At 44.9% G+C, this 7,589-nt stretch overlaps 1 long non-coding RNA gene across 1 annotated transcript; it reads left to right on the forward strand.

The window, feature by feature from the left end:
• The first annotated feature begins 3,836 nt into the window (after window positions 1–3,836).
• LOC136458146 (uncharacterized) lies at window positions 3,837–7,589 on the forward strand. Its single transcript, XR_010759916.1, has 3 exons — window positions 3,837–3,974; window positions 5,801–5,882; window positions 6,728–7,589. It is a non-coding gene; the product is annotated as an uncharacterized lncRNA (long non-coding RNA).

The raw sequence follows: 7,589 nt of genomic DNA on the forward strand, positions 1-7,589 counted from the left end.
GACCGGAAGCAGCAGCTTCAACTGACCGGACGCTGAACCCCCAGCGTCCGATCGTTTCCAGTAAGGTACCGACCTCGACCGGACGCATCCGGTTAAAACTGACCGGACGCTGGAACCTCAGCGTCCGGTCGAGTACAGTAAGGGTTGAAACCTAGTTTTCCTCGACCGGACGCATCCGGTCCACCTCGATCGGACACAGCCAGCGTCCGGTGGTAAACCCTAGCCACTGTACCGACAGTCAACGCGACCGGACGCAGGCAGTCAGCGTCCGGTGCTTCTGGATTTAGCGTCTGGTCACTGGACCGACGCTGGCATCAGCTCTGTTCTCACTTCTATCTTCTCCACCCTTGCTCCAATGTGCCAACCACCAAGAATTTACATCCGGCGCAATAGAAAATAGGCATTTCATTTTCTCGAAAGCGCCGAATCTCGCCGAGCTTGCTCGGCAGGAGGGAGAGAGGGACCCAAACCCATTTCAACCCTGCACACACCTTGTGCACATATGTTAGCATATTTTCACAAATATTATCAAGGGTGTTAGCACTCAACTAGATCCTAAATGCATATGCAATGAGTTAGAGCATCTAGTGGCACTTTGATAACCGCATTCCGATACGAGTTTCACCCCTCTTAATAGTACGGCTATCAAACCTAAATGTGATCACACTCTCTAAGTGTCTTGATCACCAAAACAAAATAGCTCCTACAAGTTATACCTTTGCCTTGAGCTTTTTGTTTTTCTCTTTCTTCTCTTCAAGTTTAGGCCCTTGATCATCTCCATGCTGTCACCATTGTCATATTATGATCTTCATTTGCTTCTCTACTTGAAGTGTGCTACCTATCTCATGATCACTTGATGAACTAGGTTAGCACTTAGGGTTTCATCAATTCACCAAAACAAACTAGAGCTTTCAGCATGCCACACACTGGCTGAGGATGTGGCCTTCTTCGCTTCCTCCATCTTCGGTCAGGTCAAAGGCGTTTGGTTTCGGCACCATCGCGTCCCAGAGGCACAACCAAACGAGTCTATGCGCGCGGAGGTGGCGCAGTGACCAGCATCGTTGGGCGATGAGTGGCTTCCAGATAGGTTGTGGGTGACCGTCGTCGGAGTCCTCGCCATCATCATCTGCCCATCGGTGGCTTTTCGTGTGCCCTACCGCAGAGCAACCTAGGAAGAACGGAGTCGCGTTCGGTGAGAGCGTAGGTAAACTAGGGGTAGCTAGCGGTCCACGATGGCCTGGTGGGCGCAAGGCCCGGCCAGCATGTGTAGGCCGGCGTTGGCGCTGGAGGCAGCATCGGCAGACGCCCTGGATCCCCTGTTGAAGGCCGTGGTGGCGCTGGCACCCGACCTCGGCGTAGCAGGGGCAGGGACTTATCAAAACTGGCTTGAGGGTGGGTTGGGGCGCGAGCCTGAGGAGGACCACCATTCGAGCACTCGGTGTCAGTGCAGGGCCTGCGAGGCCTACCTCGACAGAGTCTGTGGTGGGAACCGGCCCTAAGGAGGCACCCGCCCAGCGGCAGGGCAATCGGTGTTGGAGGCCGCGTGGACGGTGGCGGCGACACATCTATGCCCACACGCGCCGGGGAGGTGGGAAAGGAGGGGCTAGTGGTGGATCTAGTAGGGGGAGAGAGTGGAGGTGACGAGGCGACGGCGGTGGCAAAGCATCAGTGCCCGTGCGCACCCGGTGAGGGGGGAAAAGGGAGGGGCTGGAGGTGGATCTAGGGAGGGAAGGGAGGGGAGGGGAGGTGGGGGCGAGTGCTGGCGCCGAGGCAACAGCGGCAGGGAGGTGGCTAGGAGAGGGGTAGGGTTGGAGCAAAGCCGCCTCGCTCTGAAGTATTGGAGAGTGGTCGTGAATGAATGAAATACGAATACAAATTGTTCATCTAATCTCAATATTATATGTATTTAAAAAGTTACTGTGTACATGGTGTGAGAATATTTGAATTTCATATATGAAATATTAACACCCTGTCAGTTCTATGTTCAGCTACCATGTCATTCTTTCAATCTGCTCTCTTCTATGCGTGAACTAACCAGAGTATAATATATATACTAGAAACTCTCGCGCTCTTTGCGCGCCCTACCCACCGAACTGTACATAAGAGGAAGTCGATAGACATGACCGACCAATAATAGGAGCTAAAGTAATTAAAGAACATAAAGTCATTTATATAGGTATGATATGTAAGAAGCGTAGTCTTGCAGACCCATAGGGTTATGTCTAATGACATATACATGCAGTCCCATAGGGTTCTTTGCAATGACATATTACATGAAGGATCAGAATTTGTGCCTAGCAAAGGTTCCAATAGTTCCAAACAATGATCCAAATTTTCATCCAGTATCAAAGCATGTCTACGATACTAAGGAAGACAATGAGCAGCCAAGCAATTTACAAACATATTCGGTTGACTGAAACAGAAACAACTATTTCCAATGGGGAATCCGACTGCTATGCATACGAAGGCATTGCCTTGGTTGTCCTCGCTCTCTTAGTCTGGTGATCCTCGCCACTGACAAGAACCTTTGAGCATTGAAGGACTTTGTGTGTGTGTGTGTGTGTGAGAGAGAGAGAGAGAGAGAGAGAGAGAGAGAGCTGCACAGTAGTCAATGGTAATGCATAAGATGTTGGAGTAAAAACAAACTTAAGAGACATAAATATCCAATACAAAGGGAAATCAATTGATTTTAGTTATGTTTCTACCTTATTTTGCAAAGATGTGTTGTTCTTCATAAGCCACATGAAATGCATATGCTGCGCTGCTGTTTCTTCATAACAAAATATATATGCATGCAGTTGATGAAACCAGTAGTAGGTTTCTTTGATGCAAAAGACCAAGTGCTACTTGTCAAGTAACCGTACACAAAAGAGCTGGCTGTAATTTTTGGAGACAAATGGTTGGTGTTTTTTCCTTTTTTGGTGGCTATAAACATTGCACGCCCTGCGATGTGAAAATCTATCAGAGGAAAGTATAGCCAAGACTAGTGGTGGAGCTAGAGCTAATTCGAGGGGGGCCTTGTCTTGTGGGTGCGTAACTTTTATCACTGGGGTGCAAATATAGTGAAAAATTGAACATTATCACTATTTTTTTTGTTTTTCTATGGGTGCGGGCACACCCACAATTCTCTACATAGATCCACCCATGGCCAAGACCGCCGAACAAAGAGAGAAATTAACAAGTTAGAAACAAGAATGGTGTTTTTGGTATGAAATAGAGCATTTTTTATCGCTTGTAATTGCATTGATATATATGACCTCGCAGGAGCAACTGGAGGACTGATAGTCTCTGAAACTGCACTTAGTGTAGTTTCAGATCTTCAGTGAGCCTGTAGATGCACATAGGAGAAGGAAGCAAAGGTCGTAGCTATGGGCAGCAGCAATAGATCACTTCAAGATGATTACTGAAAAGGAAGAAAGCATTCAAATAATTGCAGCAGATTCGCAATCATTTAGTTCGATTCTCGTAGTATGTTTAAAAAAAATTACAACTGCAGGCTCATGACTTGCCCAGAACCACCAGTCACTTATTCTGAGATCCTAGCCATCAAGCACATATTAACGGATAGCTAGAATGCCCCTTCTTTGCAAGCCCTTCACCAAAGAGGCAACGACGACAGCCTAGAAAGTGAAGAGAACTCTTAGTTAATCAGCAAGCACAAGTAATCAAAGATTCAAAGACAACGTAAGCATATAATAATCTTAAGGCCTCGTTCGGTTAGGCCGGATTGGCCGGAACCTGGCCTGTTCCACCCGGATCGAATAGGCCCGGTTTCAATTCAGGCCGGACCAAGAATAGTCATTCGGCTAGATTCGGCCCGGAACGAAACCGGACCCTCATAGGTCCGGAACGAAACCTGTTCGACGCGATGAGAGGCGATGGCGCGGCACCACCGAGGGGAGGCGACGGCGCGGCACGAGGCTACGGCGACCGCTACCCATCGAACATCTACGATCTCCGCCACCTTCTCGCCTGTAAGCCCTCTTCTTGCCCTCTTCTCTCCCTGTCCCTGGCGCTAGGGTTCTTGATAGGGTTCTGGCTGATTCGTCCTGTCCGTCGAGGGGCCGGCCGGTCCCAGGTCTCCAGCTTCGGCCTCGTGACCAACTTTCACTTCGGTCATCTGTTGCCTTCGCTGCCCACTGGATCTGAAGTCTGATCCCCTGTTCGCTGAAGGTCTGTGTGCTTGCGGCAAATAATACAGACACTCAATTACATCTCTCTGTTTACTCTGCAGTAGCTAGGCAAACGAGATCATTTTGTGTATTTGTTTGTTTCATGGTAGTGATGAGAGGCGCATCACTTTGTTTTGGATCTTCTGGAATCAGTTCAGCTTTTTGGGCGACCCATGACAGAAATTATTGCTTGTTTGTGCTGGTTAGAGTGCCCCTTGCGCATCTGCAAGGCAAGAGATACACAATGCTGAGTGCCGAGAGTTCTCCTTTTGTATACACGCTGATTTGAACAATTGCTCCTTGTATTGGTTTTGGCGAACTAAAGAGAACTACAGTTCTGACATGCCATATTCTAGGAGATGCATTTATGTACTAATGGATCTCAAATTTACAATCAAAATGGGAAATCGAGTGACTTGATTATCATACAATGCTAATGGTGTTTCTGTAGATTTTGGTTGGGAGTGAATATATGTACTATGTAGTTTTTTTTAAAAGGTGGTAGTTTTGTATAGCCCATGTCATCTTGATTCTTGACACGCTCTCTAGTCTAAAAAAAAATTGTTTCATCTGAAAAATCAATTAGTATAGCTAAGCTCGCTGGACTGCATCAGTTAGCGATAGCACCATGTGTTATAGCATAGTCCTCTTGCCACAAAATGCTTTCTGGAGAAATTCACACTGCAAGTTCGAAGTACTAAATTTTTAATGTTCTCTTGCTTAATATTTTTATTTTCCTTCTATCGGCTAGTATCAATTTATAACTGGAATTGGATGCCATGTCCTCAACTTGAATTAAATGATTATTATGATAAAAAAAACTTGTTGAATGTTACCAAATCATGGCCATGCTTTGATACTGGTGCTGGAATCTAGCTGAAGATGATGACCTACAGATTTTTTGGAGCAGTAGGCATGCTTTTCCAATTTTTTATGGTTCTTGCAGTGCATGTGAAGTGACACTGAAAATGGAGAGTCAATAATTCGTAAAGTGTCAATGTCTTGATTCGCCAAATAATTATGTATTATTAACTGAAAAAACTGAAACTTGTTGCAATTTAGTGTTGTAGTTGATTGTTGCAGACTTGCAGCATGTAGTGATTAGCTTATATGCTAACTGTAGGGGCTCAATTTTCACTGCACTATTAGTTTAGGATTTGCTTGTTTACTTATGAATCTTGTTGTCTACTTATCAGTACACTTGCTTAACATCAAGTAGGGAATCGGAACCTGCTCAAGTGGATTTGTGACTTTATCCCTTTGTCCCTCAAGTGAAATTGGAATCTACAATATTTTTCCTTGGCTGCAGTCATTTCCATTTCTATATGTTAGGAGGTTAGCAAAGTTGCGGGAAATGAAATTCACTAATCATTTGAGCTCGCTGGTTAGCATTTTTGCAGCGATGTTCTGATGCTCAAATTTCTGATGCACCTTGTATATTTTGTATACTTCATTGCTGAAAACTTGATGCTTTTTTCTATTTGACTACAAGAGTCCTTTAATCACTGCAAAACTTTGAGTTCTCTAGGCTTGGTCAGTCACATAACTATTGAGCTCTTTCTATGCCACTAATTTCCTTGATCAAGTGTGTTTTTTTCTTAACACAGACATTTTCTTATTACTTGTAGATCTCACCAGCACCGCTTAGAGTAGGGGAAGGCGAACCTCCGCCCTCTTGGGATCCGGTAGCAACTCCAGAAGGTACTCCAGGTCAGTCTAACTAGCACTTCGCTTTCTTTTGGCTCTCGTGTTGTTGATGAACTAGATAAAGAAGCAACTAAGTCTTGAGAAGCCAAGCTGTAACATTGTAGGTTAGCTACGTTAACTACAAGTATCATGATCCTCCTTCCTTAGCACTGTTAGATTCAGTTTTCTAGATGTGCTATGTTTTCTGGACAGATTTAGAGACCTGTTTTTGCCATGTTAGCACTTAAGATAACTGCAATCAGTTTTAGATCACAGAAAAGAATCATCACCGGCATGGTTAATGAACTTGTGGCAAAATTTGATTGCATCATTCTCTGGTTCCAAATATGAGTTTATTATAATCAGTGTGTATGTGTGTATATAGGCATGATTCCTACAGATTTTTTGGTTTCAGCAGTAGCTTGGAATTTGAGTGTGCAATTTGTACTTTGGAATTGGATGCCATGTCCAAGGGAACTGTCTTTGTATATCTTAGTACTATGGAACTTTGTTCCATTATCTAAAAAAAACTTATTACTGATCTTCATTCAAATATACAATGCAATTCAAAGTAAGGATTTTGGCTGTCAACCTGTAATTATCATAGACTGCCATTTGTATTGTAATGAGGTTAGGTTAGAGCACCCAAACCTGTAGCTTAACCTCTGTCTGCATTTCTGATGTGAATTTCTGAAGTAACTAGCAGTCATCACTTGGCACCCTTCTATACACACTGTACTGTGTAGTTGCTGATCGTTTCATCTGAACCACCACTTTTTTCTGTTGAGTCTAAACATCTTCCAAGTTGCTGTTCATTTGCTGATCAGAACAATTCGAGTATGAAACAATGTTGCTCCACCCATTTGCAGGGCCGCACTCGAGCACGCCAGGGTGACAGAATGGCTCCAAGGTCAACACTGAAAGCTACTGGACTGCCATAGGAGGAGTCTGAGTACAAGAAGAGGATTTATTTGTTGCTTTGACAATATAGAATATTTATGTGTGGGGGTATTAACCCCTATACCCTTATGGCTAGATTTGGGCTGGCCCAGACCAGAGGGCTCGGCCCATGAGGAGACGACGCGCGGCCCAATCGATCTGCTCGGAGTCCCGCGCAAGTAACCAAGATAGAATTGGAGATCAAGCAAAATCCTGGTCGGTTAGAATAGGAATCCTTGTACGGCCATTTATGGCAATTGTAACCGGCTAGGATTAGTTTCTGATCTGTAACCCTGCCCCCCGGACCATATAAGGCGGGCAGGGGACCCCCTCGGAAAACATCTCATTACATACAACAATACAATCAGACGCAGGACGTAGGTGTTATGCCCTCATGGCGGCCGAACCTGGATAAAACCTCGTGTCAGTCTTGCGTCACCATCTTGTTCGTAGCTTGCGCACCTGTCTGCCGATAAACTACTACCTTGGGCATACCTAGACTGCCGACCATATTTCGTCGACATTATGTTTTCAAACTGGTTACACAATTATGCTTTGGACATCCTTTGGTGCACATTTTGTCACTTTTGGCACTAGCTAGCATGTTTCTTTATCTGTGGCTGCACATCTGTGGTACTCTGCTATTATTGCTGCTCATTATCTCTACACGTATGAGAGCATGATGAGAGACTTGCAAATCAAGAACCCCAAAACATGAGAGATTTATTTATGACAAGCACTTACATTTGATTATCAGGTTGTGAAATTTCTTTTGGATTTGCTTTGCATGGC

The sequence above is a fragment of the Miscanthus floridulus genome, chromosome 6 (genome assembly GCF_019320115.1).
Source record: "Miscanthus floridulus cultivar M001 chromosome 6, ASM1932011v1, whole genome shotgun sequence".
NCBI classification, from domain to species: Eukaryota; Viridiplantae; Streptophyta; class Magnoliopsida; order Poales; family Poaceae; genus Miscanthus; species Miscanthus floridulus.